The sequence below is a fragment of the Nicotiana sylvestris genome, chromosome 11 (assembly GCF_000393655.2).
Source record: "Nicotiana sylvestris chromosome 11, ASM39365v2, whole genome shotgun sequence".
Classification (NCBI taxonomy): domain Eukaryota; kingdom Viridiplantae; phylum Streptophyta; class Magnoliopsida; order Solanales; family Solanaceae; genus Nicotiana; species Nicotiana sylvestris.
In genome coordinates this window covers 32,597,370-32,615,690 of record NC_091067.1, presented here as the reverse complement: position 1 = coordinate 32,615,690, position 18,321 = coordinate 32,597,370, and the positions used below count along the sequence as shown (strand labels likewise).

General features: G+C 36.6%; 1 long non-coding RNA gene across 1 annotated transcript; it reads right to left on the bottom strand.

Annotated features, from left to right (window-relative positions):
• Positions 1 to 14,905: 14,905 nt before the first annotated feature.
• Positions 14,906 to 15,561, bottom strand: LOC104212459 (uncharacterized). The gene is made up of 2 exons (XR_707360.2): positions 15,469 to 15,561; positions 14,906 to 15,339 (listed from the first exon to the last, which is right to left on the bottom strand). It is a non-coding gene; the product is annotated as an uncharacterized lncRNA (long non-coding RNA).
• Positions 15,562 to 18,321: the final 2,760 nt, after the last annotated feature.

Sequence of the window (18,321 nt, the reverse complement as noted above, 5' to 3'; positions counted from 1 at the left end):
AAGCTATGAAATGCTTCCGACAAATACATGGAGAATAGAATGTTGCCATATCATCTAAGCTTTAACGACAGAGAAATCATTCATTCAACCACACGTTCTGCGTTTATACCAGGCCAAAACTAATTGACACAGAGAGCCACTATTCACATAATCAAATGATTATTAAACCAACATGGCTGACATGAAAGAGTAAAGATACAGAGTGTTTCAAAAGAATAAACTTTTGCTGGTTAAAACTAGCATAATTCAGGTAAAAACACAAATTATGAAGAGGCAAAAGGATAGGAAAATCATGTTTAAAAATGTACAGAAAGGCCAAAAAGACTTTTACTTCAGTGTTGGAGAAATTTCAGGACCCAAACTACTAATTACATATATCAAGAGACAGATCCCTAGGAACATAACAGTCTTAGGTACACAACTACATGTGTTTATAGCTTATCGGGTGGGACATTCAAAATCGGGTGGGACACTATATGACGCGTTGTATAAACTTGGTATTTTTAATCATAAGAGAACCATATCATCTACTTTTATTGAGCACAGACATCGTCTACTTTTCCAGCTAACAACTCCTCAAATTCCTACCACACATTCCTGATTTGCTTAAAGATTGAAATTCCATAGGAAGCTATGACTACTTACTGCACCATTGTACATTAATTAAATTGTTCTCCTTTTAGAAGAGTGAAGTCAAACAAATCTATAATATAGAAATTGACTATACACAAATCATGAATAAAAATTAAAAAGTTGGGTATATTGTTACTAGCTTGGTCAGCAGACAAAAACAATGGTCATTCAGTTGAAACGGGCGATGTCATCGTAAGTGGGACATGTGATTGTTGAGCAGCGAAGTACTCTCTTATTTTCCTCATTTCTTTTATCTCATCTTCTAAGGTAGACAAGCACTCATTCAAGGATTTGTTTTCCTCATTCAAAGATTTGTTTTCTTTTCAAGTTGAACGTAGCGCGAACAGTAATTCAGCCTTTGAAGAAGTTCCACCTTTCAAGTCTTTCGCCTTGACTCCACCCCCAAATCCAAACACATGGCTACGAGTTTGAGGTCCACAACATTTTTCTACAATCTCTATGCTAGGTAGAGATGGATCTGCTTGAACTATTTCTTCTATTTGAGCCTACAAAATATATAAAAAAAATATTTAAAATCAGAATCCACCATAATTTCAAGTAATTTACATATTAAATTTACCAAACATACATGTTTTTCAATTGCTTCAGGTTCAACAAGCTTGATATCTTTCTTACGGGTCTCAAAGAAAATTGTTGCCAAATTCGGTGGGTTACCATCTTTTCCGCCCTTTACATCAAAGGCAAACATGTCAAATAACAGCTCGTAAATATTTTTCTTAGGAAAATATAAATTTTATGATAATACCTTTTGATAAATGATCTCACGAATAGGCTTGCTACTAATATGATGAAGCATCTTCAACTTAGCTAGATTTGCCGCATTCCTGTTGCTTCTCGCCTATATTTGTGAAACATTAAGATTAAATGTAAGATATTTAATAAACTTACATAATAAGTTGAGCTTCTAAAAATCTTCAGAATAAACTTAATGTTCCAACATACAATATATACTTGAACACTTGGCCTCAAGGAATATGAAGGCAAAAGCACAGAGATAGGTCATGTCGAACTATAAGGTTCACTAGAGATGGAACTATAAGGTTTACTAGAGACAAAGTACAAAGGTCCATAAATCAAGGCTATTCCAGATGTACTTGCAAAAAACTCAACTGCTCAAGTCAGATTTAACAGTCATGCTGCAAATATGTTATTAGAGTATATTTTTGCATAGATATGTCTCTACTAGAGGAGTTGAGAGCTACGTCAGAAAACTTCCAATGAATATATTTCTCTCCGTCTATAACTTACAGCATTAAATCACTCTTTCCACCGATTTTCATACCAACGAGAGTTTTAGCACATATATGTAACTGTTGGCAAAATAGCTATATGACCAAGATGCAACAAACACATGGGAAAATTGAGAACAGTGTGTTTTTGAGATCTCTCTTGAATCACCATCACATACTTTTAGTGGGGTTGGTTTCCACTTTCCAGTAAAGTTATTATCTGTCGATATGTCCTAATAAATCAGCAGTATAAATTTTCAATAGAACTATGAACAGAAGTTTGGATTAGATAAGTCACAAAAACAAAATTTAGGCCTCTATTCCAATTTTTACATATTAGCTGCTAGAGACAATACTATAGTCTTTTTGCATATTTAGTAATAACAATTTTTTTGTGACTACTTTTTATTTACCAAAGAGTAAATATAAAGTTCAATTTTCACACTTACTCATAATTCATGTTTTATTTTCTTTTACAGAATCAAGATGTTGTAGAGTAAAAGAGGATTTACTAATCTCTTTTGAATTCTCAGTTCTCTCTTGAAACACCATCGCTTACTTTTGTTGGGGTCTACCAAAATTCTTCCTTCAACTTTAGATCAATAAAATAAATTCGAACTTCAACTCCGGGCAACATAAATATCAGCTCTATTAAGTTATACTAGTACTAATTTCTGAAGCTATTTGCCGCAAAGAAAGTTTGTAAAATGAGTTCTCCATGACTAATATCAGCTCTATGAGTTGTCATGGAAACATCTGTGGGTGCTGTCCAGAATACTATTATAAGATATTTCATTATTTTCTTTCTTCCCCTCTCCTAGTTTTCTTAAGTTGATGGATAACGAGTTAGAAAGGGATATTCAGCTGCTAGTCATCTTTTCAATTGAATGCGGCCTGGAATTATAGACTGATTGCTTCTATGATTCAGTAACTTAAGTCAGTTCCTTCCAATGGTTTATAACCTCTTTTACTGTACCAAAAGGAAAACAAAGGTGCAAGAAAAATTAGGTGAAACACACCAATCTGTAATATTAATACATGTTCTTCAATCCAACTTTAACCACTTGAATTACCATATTCGAATTCATTCTGTTGATCTAAGCTTTTTAATAGCTTCATCGTAGTTCTAACTTTTTTATTTCCCCTGTTCTGGTGCATGAGTCGTGATTCTTAAGCTGAAACTACGCATCCAAACACATAATTCGATAACTTAAATAAGTGAAACTTAGACGAGAGTTCATATCAGCCATCATGTATATCTGAAATGATCAAGACATAAGCTCTTGAAACATCAACTTTTCAGCTGAAGTGCTAGGGAGGGGAATCAGGGTGCAGATGCTTTAGCGAAATAGATTATTAAATCACTAGGCTGGTGCAGATGCTTTAGAGAAATAGATTATTAATTCACTAGGCATACTTGAAAATTTTCTGAAGAAAAATGTTCCTTTAATAACCACTACCATTCTTTCTTGTCTACTCCCTTTGGAATATTCTTAAGAACCTATTGAATTGGCTTATCCTTCACATATTTTGCATGCAAGTGTTCTCTCCATTTGTTCCATAACTCTTTCATCCATGTGAAGATATGATCACGATGACCATTCATGTCAACACTCTCAAATTTATCCTATAATAATCAAAACTTGGTTGAGTTAATGAATTAGTTTAGTTTTAGTAACTACTCATAATCATGTGTTAGGAGCAACTCTCCCGTAGTTATACAGCAATTAACATATAATATAGTTTCAACTGTTATTTCAAACTCTACAGCAATTAACAATTGAATCAGTTAATATTCTCCAAAAATTATACAGATAAGCACAAGCATGAAAGATGAGAGCATACTAGGCATAGTTTTCCTCAGTGTCCAGTTGATCAGTACACTATACATCCATATGAATACCTCAATACACACTTCACATATATAGGTATTGAGGTCACCAAGTTGCTCGAATGGAAAGGAATAAACTACATGAGGCAAGCTAATGATTGGGTGCAATGGAAGAAAAAGCTACATATAAGTGATACATTCAAAATAGGACAGAGAGAATACTAATGGTGCATTGGTGGCTTGGTACCATACTGCCATGTATTTTTTCTTTAGATTTAACAGCCACCCTTATGGAAAAATGGTTCTAGCACAAAGCTAAAATAGTTTGAGAAAAGAAGGCTAAAAAAATAGTTTAAGGGGAAAGTTGCAAAATAGCCAATAATTAAGGAGGTTGGAGAGCATTTTAGTTCCAAAAAAGTAAAGTATTTCAGTTCAAAAAGATAAAGAGCAAATTGACAGAGCTTGTAAAACACATTACCTAGAGAGAAAAACGACCAGAGCTATTAACTAGAGGAGCATGATATCTGATCTAGGACCTTACCAGTTGATCCATCTGTACTGGAATAGTTCAAAAAAAAGGGAAACTAAATACTAACTGCACAAGTTAACGACCTATAATAGACAGCTTACAACACTATTGTCATAGGTGTATACTAAACATATATACAGTATGGATAGCAGGTTGATCGAGATACATTGAGCTACATAATAATACAATTGGAGGATATGCTGGAACAAAAATGGAAAGACATCAAGCAAGGGAAGCTGCCCAGTTCTTACTTCTGGACAGAGACCATGTATGGACTTCTTACACAGACAATGCTGTGACTGAATCTGTTTCTAAATAGGGGTAAAACAGCAATGTGTTTCAACATAGAGGCACAAACAGGAACACATGTATTCAACTAAATGATATGCATCTTCACTGCATAAATATCTTGCTTACCTCAATAGCTGCCCACATGTGATTCAACTTTTCTTCCTTAATATCATTCCACGATGATACTCCCAACGGACACATATTACGGTCACGAACGATTTTTCCCAAGTGCCTCGAAAATAGTTTGCTATTTGTTCCAACTGTTAGATTATTGTAAAAGGTTACTTTCTTACTAGGTGCATCCATTGCTTACTAGGTGTCATAACCTTGGAGAGTAAATAAAAATTAAATTAAATAAAGTTAAAAGGTAAGAAAAATACTACGATACACACTACTTGTTACGATTAGATGAACATAACTGATTCAACTCTAATGTCGCACTTTCTAATCGACTCGGCTCCTCTATTTTCAGTTAATACATTGCAATATACAATCAGATGACACTTAGATAAATGAATATCTGGCGAGAAATCCTAAAATTTCCATCTTTACTACTAACAGGCCAACTCACTTTTGTTTGACACAAAAAATACGCGCATTGGTAATGAAACTACTGAAGTCACTAAAAAAATCACAGGGAAAAAAAGCATAGAACTCTCCACCGATTAAATTAAAAAAACAAAGGAAAGGAAGCATGGATAACTGAAACATAAATATTAAATGAAAAAGAAAGTTCATGAGTCAAAGAAAAAGATCAAAGAAAATACAAATATTATTGAATTATCATAATTGAAACATAAATCTTAAATATAAATTGCAATTATTACGTCTTAATCTCAAACTAGTTTAATTAGCTTTACTAATCCAGAATATCAATTCCACTCCATTTGAACCCCTCCTATTCCAATATTCAACTAGTTTGGTCCATAATTTAACATAATTAAAAGAAATATGCAGACCCATTAAGGAACAATATAAACTATACACAAATTTAAAGAAGATCAGAAGTAAAACGAAACAAATAAAAACCCATAAAGCTCAAAGAATTTTTTACTTTGCTAGATGACAGAATAACAGACACCCATAATTATTTTTTTTACATCTTACAACCTTCAATTATGTAGTTGAAACCAACATATCAAGTCTTTGAGACCTAATTCCCAACAAATTAAATAGGGCAATTGAAAAACAATTTTAGAATATGAGTAATAGCAATAAATCTTGAAAACTCAACATATAAAAGGCATATAGCTCACGTACACAAGAGAAAATAAATCAGCATGCTCAACAATACTCAGGAAAAGTAAACTGCACAAAAATATTCACAATGTAAGTAGTATAAACCATTAGAAATAGCACCCAACAATCAGTTTATAGAAGAAATCCCAAAGAACAAACTTTAGCAAACAACAATAAAAATTATAGTAGCCCAAATATCCTCAAGATTAATCCCTCACTGAATACATAAAACTAATATGCCATTCATTGAATACTTAGCTTTCAAAACTGGTATGCACTTTGAATGAAATAATATTCTTCAGACAATATGCTACAAACTTGAATACACTTCAGAAAATTAAATTATCAAATTAGGAATCCTAACCCAATAATCTTTCCACTGATTATATAAACGAAAAAATACTATTTTTTTAATGTTAGAGAAGAAGAAGAAGTAGAAGATCTAAGATCTGCAATTAGTGAAATTAGAACACATAGAGAAGAAAAAGAGAAACTTGAAAGAGGAGGCATACCTTGGATTCTCACAGGAGGAGATGGAAACTACGGCAGATGATTAGTTGATCGATTTCGCACACGACCAGACGAGCGAGATCGGCTCTAACGCTAGCTAGACGAAGATTATGGTAGAGGATTTTATGCAGTACTATGTTTTGAGAATACAGAGGTTTAATTTTGCTTTTAGAACCTTTTACCTTTTAGTTTTGGCGCCTAATTTTTAGAAAATAATAGTTTTTTAATATTTTGGTATTAGATTTGGCGGCACTCTCTCCCACTCAAGGCCTCTAAATTATAATTTGGGAACAGTTACTATATTTTTAGGGACCAGATCTATTACCTTCGAAATAAAATAAAGCATTAAGGGCCACAATATAATCTCGTCCCAATACATATATTATTAGCGATGTGATTATTAACTCGTCCCTAAAGGTTGGTCTTAAATAAGGCTTTTTCTTGTAGTGTCAGACATCGGCTTCAGTGCCAGTTACTTCACCACCCACCCAGCTAGCTAGGAGTGGAGGTCAGTCAGCTAGGGGTCGCCCTAGAGGGGGAGGTCGATCAGGTGGTGGTCAATCCTGTTTTTATGCACTCCCAGCTAGACCTGATGTTATTGATGCAGATCCTATGATTACAAGTATTGTTTTAGTTTGCCATAGAGATGCCTCTGTGTTATTTGATCTTGGTTCTACTTTTTCATATGTGTCATCATATTTTGCTCGTTACTTGTATACGTCCCGTGAGTCCCTTGTTTCATCTGTTCATGTATCTACTCCGATGGGTGATACTATTATTGTGGACCATGTGTACCGGTCATGTGTGGTGACTAATGGAGGTCTGGAGACCCAAGTGGATCTATTATATCTTTGTATGGTGGACTTTGATGTGATATTGGGCATGAATTGGATATCTTCATGTCATGCTATTTTAGACTGTCATGCTAAAACAGTGACGTTGGCTATGCCGGGTGTGCCATAGATTGAGTGGAGAGGTTTGACTGATTTTGCCCCTAGTAGGGTGATTTCGTTCTTGAAGGCCTAGCGGATGGTTAGGAAGAGTTGTCTTTCATACTTAGCCTTTGTGAGGGAATGTTAGTGCAGAGACTCCTAGTATCGATCCTGTTCCTATTATGAGGGATTTTCCTGATATGTTTCCTACAGACCTGTGGGGCATGCCACCGGACAGGGATATTGATTTTGGTATTGATCTGGTGTTGGACACTCAGCCCATTTCTATTCCATCGTATGATATGGCACCAGCAGAGTTGAAAGAGTTGAAGGATCAACTTTAGGAACTCCTTGATAAAGGGTTTATTCGGCCTAGTGTGTCACCTTGAGGTGCGCTTGTTCTATTTATGAAGAAGAAGGATGGCACGATGAGGATAAGCATTGATTACAAGCAGTTGAACAAAGTAACAATCAAGAACAAGTATCCTTTGCCTCGTATTGATGATTTATTTGACCACCTTCAGGGAGTAAGAGTGTTCTCCATGATTGATCTTCATTCAGGTTATCACTAGTTGAAGAATAGGGATTCGGATATTCTTAAGACAGCCTTCAGGACCGGATATGGCCATTATGTGTTCTTTGTTATGTCTTTTGGGCTGACCAATGCCTCGGCAGCGTTCATTCATTTGATGAACAACGTGTTTCGGCCTTATTTTGACTCGTTCGTAATTGTTTTCATTGATGATATTCTGGTGTACTCGCGTAGTTAGGAGGAGCATGCAGAGCATTTGAGAGTTGTGTTGCAGAGATTGAGGGAGGAGAAGCTTTATGCAGAGTTCTCCAAATGTGAGTTTTGGCTCAGTTCAGTGGATTTCTTGGGGCACGTGGTGTCTAGTGAGGGTATTCAGGCTAATCCGAAGAAGATAGAGGCGGTTCAGAGTTGGCCCAGGCCGTCCTCATCCACAGAGTTTTGCAGCTTTCTTGGTTTGGCAGGTTATTACCGTCGGTTTGCCCAGGGATTTTCATCTGTAACATCACCCTTGACCAAGTTGACTCAAAAGGTTATTCCTTTTATGTGGTCGGATACGTGTAAGGCGAGCTTTCAGAAGCTTAAAACAGCCTTGACCTTAACTCCAATATTAGTTTTGCCATCAGCTTCAGGTTCATATACAGTGTATTGTGATGCTTCGAGAGTTGATATTGGGTGTGTGTTGATGCATGAGGGTAGAGTTATTGCTTATGCTTCTCGCCAGTTGAAGCCCCATGAGAAGAACTACCCTGTTCATGATTTGGAGTTCGCTGGCATTGTTCATGCGTTGAAGATTTGGAGGCATTATTTGTATGGTGTGTCTTGTGAGGTATTTACTGATCATCGTAGCCTCCAACACTTGTTCAAACAGAAGGATCTTAATTTGAGGTAGTGGAGATGGTTGGAGCTGCTAAAAGATTATGATATTACTATCTTGTACCATATGAGGAAGACCAATGTGGTGGCTGATGCTTTGAGCTGGAAGGCGGTGAGTATGGGGAGTTTGGCGTATATTCCAGTTGGGGAGAGACCTCTTGCATTTGATGTATAGGCCTTGGCCAATCGGTTCGTGAGGTTAGATATTTCGGAGCCCAGTTGGGTATTGGCTTGTGTGATTTCTCGGTCTTCCTTATTTGATCGCATCAGGGAGCGCTAGTATGATGATCCTTATTTACTTGTCCTTAAGGACACAGTTTAGCACGATGATGCCAAAGATGTGACCATTGGTGATGATGGGGTATTGAGAATGTAGGGCCAAATATGCGTTCCCAATGTAGACAGGCTTCGAAAGTTGATTCTGGAGGAGGCCCATAGCTCGCGGTATTCCATTCATCCCGGTGCCGCGAAGATGTATCAGGATCTGAGATAGCATTATTGGTGGAGGAGAATAAAGAAGGACATTGTGGGATTTGTAGCTCGATGTTTCAATTGTCAGCAAGTGAAATATGAGCATCAGAGACCGGGTGACTTGCTTCAGCAGATAGATATTCCAGAGTGGAAGTGGGAGCAGATCACTATGGATTTTGTAGCTGGACTATCATGGACTTTGAAGAAGTTCGATGCTATTTGGGTGATTGTGGATCGGCTGACCAAGTCCGTGCACTTCATTCATGTGTGTACTACCTATTATTCAGAGCGGTTGGTAAGGATCTATATCCGAGAGATCGTTCGTTTGCATGGTGTCCCAGTTTCCATCATTTCAGATAGAGTTACTCAGTTTACTTCATAATTTTGGAGGTCTGTGCAGCGAGAGTTGGGTACTCAGGTTGAGTTGAGCACAACTTTTCACCCTCAGAAGGACGGGCAATCCGAGCTCACTATTCAGATATTGGAGGACATATTGCGCACTTGTGTCATTGATTTTGGAAGGTCATGGGATCAGTTTCTATCGCTCACAGAGTTTGCTTATAATAACAGTTATCAGTCGAGTATTCAGATGGATCCAAATGAGGCTTTGTATGGAGACGGTGTAGGTCTCCGGTCGGTTGGTTGAGCCGAGTGAGGCTAGGCTATTGGGTACAGACTTGGCGCAGGATGCTTTAGACAAGGTGAAGGTGATTCATGAGAAGCTTCATTTAGTGCAGTCGAGACAAAAGAGTTATGCTGACAGGAAGGTTCGGGATGTGTCCTACATGGTTGGTGAGAAGGTTCTATTGAAGGTTTCACCCACGAAGGGTGTTATGAGATTTGGGAAGAAGGGTAAATTGAGTCCTCGGTTTTTTGGGCCTTTTGAGGTGCTTCGGATGATTGGGGAGATGGCTTATGAGCTTGCTTTGCCACGCAGCTTATCGAGTGTGCATTCGGTATTTCATGTTTATATGCTCTGAAAGTGTATTCGTGATCCGTCTCATGTTTTGCATTTCAGCACGGTTCAGTTAGATGATGATTTGACTTATGATGTGGAGTCAGTAACTATTTTGGAGCGGCAAGTTCAAAAGTTGAGATCGAAGGATATAGTTTCAGTGAAAGTGCAGTGGAGAGGTCGGCCCGTGGAGAAGGCTACTTGGGAGATCGAGCGGGAGATGCGGAGTAGATATCCTCACCAGTTTGAGACTTCAGGTATGTTTCTTGACCCGTTCGAGGACAAATATTTATTTAAGAGGGGGAGGATGTAACGACCCGGCCGGTCGTTTCATGAGTTACCGCTCCATTTTCCCCATTTTTACTTCTTATTGCTTTGTTTATCTGTGTTATATGGTATAGGGTTAGTCTGTTCGAATCCGAAACGATTTTGGTAAGGTTTGAGACACTTAGTGTCTAAAGTTGGCCTATGAATTGGAAAGTCAACCGGAAGTTGACTTGTGAGCATTTATCTCGGAATTTTTTTTTTATGATTCAGATAGCTTTAGGAGGTGATTTGGGACTTAGGAGAGTGATCGGAATGTGTTTTGGAGGTCCGGAGTAGATTTAGGCTTGAATTGGCGAAATTGGAATTTTGGCGCTTTTCGGTTGATAGGTGAGATTTTGATATAGGAGTCGGAATGGAATTCCGGAAGTTGGATAAGGTTTGTTGTGTCATTTGTGATGTGTGTGCAAAATTTAAAGTCATTCGGATGAGGTTTGATAGACTTTTTGATCGAAAGCGGAATTTGGAAGTTTTTGGAATTCTTGGGCTTGAATCCGATGTTGATTTGGTATTCCGAGGGTTGTAACAAGTTTGAATAGTGTTATGTGACTTATTGGCATGTTTGGTTGAGGTCCTGAGGGCCTCGGGATGGATTCGGATGGTTGGCGGAGAGTTTGAATTTTTGGAGAAGCTGCAGAATTTTTCTGCTCCTGTTGTTTCCGCACCTGCGGATTAGGGACCGCAGGTGTGGCACCGCAGATGCGTGGTAAGGGTCGCAGATGCGACCAAGAGTGAGGAGGGCAAGAGCCGCAGAAGCGTGGAGCTGAGCGCACCTGCGATGGCACAGGTGCAGGTATTTGACCGCAGGTGCGGTTTTGGGCGGATAAGTGATTTTCGCAGATGCGACCCATGGACCGCAGATGCAGTCACGCAGGTGCGTGTTTGAGGCCACATGTGCGGAATCCCTGGGCCAGAACGTATATAACCCTCATTTGCGATTTTTGAGTTATTCTTCACCATTTTCATGCGGGTTTGAGCTTGAAGGAGCTATTTGAAGAGGGATTTCAAAGGGATTTCGTAGAGGTAAGGTTTTTGGACCCTAAACTCGTTTCTATGGTGTTATTTCACTTATTAGGCTTGAAAATTATGGAAGTTAAGGGCTAACAATTGGGAATCAGGGCTTGGTATTGGAGACCTTGACTTGAGTATTTGAGGGGTCATTTGTGGTTGGATTTTGGTACTTTTGATAAAAATGAACTCGTGGGGGAATAATGATTCCATTGATGTAAATTTTGTCAGATTCTGAGACGTGGGCCCGGGGGTCGGGTTTTGACCAATTTCAGGATTTTTATGTAATTTTGATTATTTTTGAGCGGGTTTTTCTCCCTTAGCAAATTTTGAAGGGTTATATACTGATTTTGGTTAGATTTGGAGCATTCGGAGGCCTATTCAAGAGGCAAAGGCATCGAGGTCTAGAGTTTGGACTGGATAGAGGTAAGTAATGATTGTAAATGCTGTCCTGAGGGTATGAAATCTCGGATTTCACATCGTTGTGCTACTTTAAGGTGACGCACACGCTAGATGACGAGCGTGGGGTCGTGCATCGTTGGGGATTATGACTTAGTCCGTCCCGTATGACTGTTTAAATGCGTATTTGATTGAAAATTGTCTGGTATCATTATGTTTTGGGCTGAATGCCTTATTTAGGCCTCGTGCCAACTGTTTTGGACCTTTAGGGGATTTTTACCCCTATTACTCACTACTTTGACTTCATATTTGTACTCAGTCATGCTATATTCTACTGTTTTCATAACTCAACCATATTTACTCCGTTTTGACATTTTAAATGATATTTTGGGTTGAGCATCATGTTTTTCCGGTGTCCGAGTGGCTTTGAGAGGTTTCTGACTAAGTAAGGCCGAGGGACTGTGTTATGAGGATACTATGGGATCGGGCTACGCACCACAACAGTGTTATACTGATTCATGATTATGAGGCCGAGGGCCCGATTTGTTACGCCACGAGGTGGCTTGTTATAAGGCCGAGTGACTGTTTATTCATACCACGAGATGACTTGATATTGCGCTTGGGCTGTAAGGAGCCCCTCCCGGAGTCTATACACCCCTAGTGAGCGCGGGTACCTAGTGTGAGATGTGATATAGCCCGAGGGGCTGATACGAGTGATTGTGAGATAGCCCGAGGGGTTGATTCTATTGGTATGTTGCCCGAGGGGCTGATTTATGTTTCTATATTTTCTCCCTATTTTCTCCACTCGTTTGGACTGCTAAAAGATGTTTTAAAGAGGTTTGTACTGAACTAAGGTATTATTACGAGCTTTTACTATTTTATTGCATTGTTCTAGTTTATACTGCCTGGTTGTAGTATTTTGTTGTGTTTTACGTGTTTTCTTATCGCTCAGATGCCTTTACTTTTATTACTTACTGAGTTGGCGTAATCACATTACTCCATGCACCCTGTGTGCAGATCCAAGAGTCTCGGGTCACACCAGAGAGGGCTGATTGCTTTCCCGCAGGCTGTTCGGAGTTGACTAGGTAGCTGCTCGGCATTCACAACCCAGTGCTTCTCCTTCTTACCTTTACTTTACTTTGTACTAGCTTTGTACTAGACTATGTAGTCTTTTCATACTCTTAGACGAATTTTTAGATGCTCATGACTAGTGACACCCCGATGTCGGGCTGTGTTGTTTCCGTTTTGTTCTATTCTACTCTTTATTTTGGGATTTATAGTGTATTTATGACTTAAAATGAATTATTATAACTGCCTTAATTGGTCTGGGGGTTTTTGTGTCGGCTGACCTTGTTTCATGAGAGGCTCCATCACGACCGAGTCCGGTTTAGGGTCGTGATTATTATTCCATAGGCAATTTAGGCATTTGGAAAAGAATTAAATCCTTTTATTTTGTTAAGTGTATCAATTAAACTGCTATCTTCTAATTGTACTATTTTCCTTAATACTTTTATCAGAAAATAATTCTAAACCATTAAATACGAATTGATTATTATGCTTTAAGAAGCATTCAAGATTAAGGCAATATTTTTTCAAGTTTTCAACATCTAGTGATCTTAGTTTTTACCGCCAAATAGAAAACCAAAAATATTTTTATATGTTGCGAATTGTTCAAATTTATTTTGAAGTGAAAAAATAACCTTGTCTATTATGTATAAAAGTAATCAACTCTAAAGTACTCTTCAAAAGATTTTGAGATTTCATTATCAACATTCGCATCAAATTGTTATTTCTATATATCACATGTTTCTTATGAAATTCGGGCTCCATAAATGGACCCCTCATAAATATGGGGTCTAAAGCGATTGCTTTACTTCCTTTATAGGAGGGCTTGATAGTACTTGGTTGATAAGCCATATTTCTATTAGATGTCAAGGGGATTCTAAAATAGCACTCGCTCGAGGTTCTAAATTTAAGCTCTCGCGCGTAAGGTAGCTTGCTACAAAAGAAAACATCAGATCTTTGGCTATAAAATTCATGACTAGGTCAAATTTCTCATTCCTTTGAATATTGATAAAATCATTGCCTTAAAACGAAAAGCCATTGAACATTTCTAGATTTTAAAGAACAAGAACCTTTTTCTTCGTTAAGGTGTTGCATTTTGCTACTCCTAAAATCTCCTTCATTAGCAATCTACCCGAAGGATTACAAAATATTGGAAGTCCAAAGTTGGAAAGTTACAAGTTACCGTCGTCTCACACGGGATAAAATAAGGTGTATATGACGGGAAAAACATAACAAGGAGGGTGCATGAGGAGAAGGGAATGTCGGAATTTAGACATAGAAGTACCATGAAAAATAAAATAGTAAATTGCAGTTGGTGCTTATACCAAAACGATAAATGCATGTCGTGAATAGTATGTGTTATTATCTAAATTTATCATTTAACTTAAGGAAGTTAATATTTTAATGTATATGCTAAGTCCAAAAGACCACGATTTTGTTCCAAGTTGCCATGATGTGTATATATATACACATATATATCTTACATATACACATCATGGCAACTTGGAACAAAATCGTGGTCTTTCGGACTTAGCATATGCATTAAAACATTAACTTAAGTTAAATGATATATTTAGATAAGAATACATACTATATATATAGATATAGTCGTCCCACATGGGGAAATAATAAACGAAGATATAGTAAATATCAGTTCATAAAATTAAAGGTATTCGGAACTCTTAGAAAATTAAACCAGCTAAAATAAATCTTACATGAGAACCTTGACATGTAAGAGACGTACGAGGAACATATACCTTTTACATGATATTTATCATTTAATTATGATTACTTAAAATATGTATCCATATCTCAATCTATCGCTTAACTTTGATAAATTAACAATTTTTTTTTTTTTGCGTAAATAATAAGAGGTTTGGTGCTATATGTGTCGTTGGCTTGTCCTCCCAAATATCTATTCAAATTCCTAAACGAGGTTCACATCGTCCATTACATAAAGCTATAAATTTTTATGCTCTGCGTACTAACATTGCAAAGAATTTTTATATAATTAGATTAGGTTGACTTGTGATAATATGTAACTATTCAGATCAAGTTTGATGTTAACACCCATAAAAACATAAAATTATATAAAAGCTACATACTTGTTCAGGCAAAGCTAGACCAAAAGGTCATGCTGGAGCCTCAACAAACCTTATTACATAGTTACATGCACAAACACACAACAAAATCATACCAACTATTTCTTGATGCAGTATTTAGTACTCTGCATTCATAAAATGTCAGCTTCTTATTTTAATATATTTAGCAGTCCAAGCCAATTGTTGAAACTATGATTAATGACAGGGAGAGTAGCAATAGCAAGCATAATTTGCCCAGTAATGATGTTTATGTCCCGATTGATATTTCTTACAAACTCCATATTTAGCTCCAAAATAGTGCTTGCAGTGGTGGCTACATTTGTAAGAATATTGGCAAGGCCCGTGCCACTTGTGATTTTTCTTCCAACAGTATTTTCCTTCTGCCATTTGCATTTCTGCACGAATATATAGGAAAATTTGAAATCAAGATTAGTTAATATCTTGCCGTTCTATTTCTTATAATACTATTTTCGTTTTAGTCTGTTTAAATTTATAAGTATGCTTAAAGATAGTTCTTGACTCACCAGTGGCAGCAACAAGGAGAAGACAGAAGATGAGGGCAACGAAGGCTGTGTATTTTGCCATATATTGAGTAGCTTGTTTTTTCTTTTGAATTTTTTGGTGAGGAAATTAGCAACAGAGAAGGTGATATTTATAGCATATGAAACTCAATATTGTCAACTTAATTCTTTTTTTGACCTGTTCAAATTAAAGATTAATTAATTATCAAGTACATAAGCAAGTACCAAAAAAAATGCCTCTATGCTATTCTTTATAATGAAATGGACCGTGAGAAAGCTAATTAGGAACTTGAATGGATCAAGTATCAAGATAGTGACGAGAAGATTTTTTTTAGCAAATATACCACTAGGTTAGTAGCTAGTTTAGTGACGAGACGATTGGCGGAAAATTTCACTGATAACAAATTCGTGTATGAAACCCAAATTTTGAACCCAAATAAAAACTAAAATGTTTACACAAATCAAATCATTTATAAGGTAATTACAAGTAATTAAATTCCTATGATAAGTAGTATATATTAACTTGATAAAGATAGTAACTAATATGTTGTGATAAGGAGTAATTATTTTTATCTGTTTAATATATTGGAAGTTTAATTGCCTAAAATGCTTTTGATTAAATGTACGTTGTTTTGAATAATGCTTCTAATATATGCAGGCGTTTGAACTGCTCAAGCTCATGATTAGTTGCTTCTAATTTTAGAATTGGTGTTGCGACCAAGTACAAGTGGAAATGGAAAAACGAAAATAATAAAATACAAATTGTGAAAAACAACACCATTATCTTCCCTCAAGTACATTAGTCATGGATTTAGTACATTTAAGCATGTATCAACATATATATAACAATGTTTCACGATAAATGTCAAGGGATTCTAAAAAAATAGCACTCGCTCGAAGTTCTAAATTTAAGCTCACACGCGTAAGGTAGCTTGCTACAAAAGAAAACATTAGATCATTGTCTATAAAATTCATGACTAGGTCAAATTTCTCATTCCTTTGAATTTTGATAAAATCATTGCCTTAAAACGAAAAACCATTGAACATTTCTATGAAGAACATTTCTAGCTTTTAAAGAACAAGAAGCTTTTTCTTCGTTATGATGTTTCATTTTGCTAAGGTACTAAAATCTCCTTCATTAGCAATCTACCCGAAGGATTACAAAATATTGGAAGTCCAAAGTTGGTAAGTTACAAGTTACTGTGGTCTCTCACCGGATAAAATAATGTGTATATGACGGGAATAACATAACAGAGGAGGGTGCATGCGAAGACGGGAATGTCTGGAATTTAGACATAGATATACCATGAAAAAAATACTTATTTGCAGTTGGTGTTACACCAAAACGATAAATGCATGTCATGTCTCTTGTAAGTACGACCTATCACGTAGCCGTGTTGAATAATATATATATATATATATATATATATATATCATGTCAATTTGGGATAAGTCAAAAGGTATACTCTTCGACAACTTTAACTTCATTTTCTAGCCATCACACTATCAATTAAATTTTGGTATATCTCCCTTTTAAAATCTAACTGCTCTAGTAGATAATATCGGAAGTAGCATTCTTTGATCTACTTTATCTTTTCTGTGTCATTCAACCACATAGAATTATGTAACAACTCGTCCGGTTATTTTGAGTATTTTAGCCCCGATCCCCTAATTATTATTCTCTCTATGTTATATTGTGATTATGTGACTTTGCCGAGCGCAAAACACACACTTAAATATGCTCGCTAGTCGAATATAGTATAATATAATATCGTATCCACATGGATTGGAGTTAAATAACGTTCTCTTAGTTTCTAGATTGATTTCTATCCAAGATGATCAATAATTAAGATTTATTGATTACGAGCTAAAATTAACCAAGAACCTAAAGCTATTTACTAGTGACAATCTCAATAAGGAATAAGCAGAGAAGGTTATCAGTGGGAGAAAATAGAGTTTTGATGGAATAGGTGCAAGATATTTGTTTGATATAACTCTAGATAATTCACTTCTAATGTTCAAGTGAGTCTCTCGAAATCACTCAATTATTAGCTCAAACGTTTAGTAGAAACTCCTCATTCAATTAAGTCTCAACCTCACAAGATGAACTAAGTTAAGCTCAGTAAAGATATGCAAGAATTGGCAGTTGATTGGTCTTTAGGAGAACATCTCTCGATTATCCTCCTAACTAGGTTAAATAAATTATTCAACTAACTTCTTTAGATTATTAAGAAGAATTAATGAACTCAACAAACAATATAATGCAAAGATACCACAAGTCATGCCTCTCTCGGTTACATGAATAAGTGAATATAGATGCAACGATTAAATCATCCAAAACGCTTCAATACAAAACACTAGAGTTAATATCCACAAACAAATATTAATACACCAAATCCATCAAAAATTAAAGGGAACTACTCCATGGACATAGAGCAATTCATCACAAATATGTTTAAAGTAAAGAAAAACATAAAACGATCCAAACTTGTGTCTTGAGTGAGGATTAAATGACGAATTCCTTGTGCTTTTGCTTCTCCAACTCCTCCTTAGCCTCCTTAGGTCTTAGATGTGTCAAAAGTGTAGAAAATCACGTTTTTCATGTATATATATACCAAGTTGGAACGGGCCCAAATGAAACTACCTTCTCCTAGCCGAAATAGGAATGTAGCTCTGTAAAAAATGCACAGGCGTGCTGCATGGGGTGACGTGCCACGCGCTGTGCTTGGCGGGTTTATCAGGGAGCTTGTAATTCACTTCCAGGCAGCAGTGCAAATTTCTCAAAGACTCGCTTTTTTCTTGCTTTTTGATATACGAATATTCTTGTCGAACCCCGAACGTGATCCTGGCTCCTTT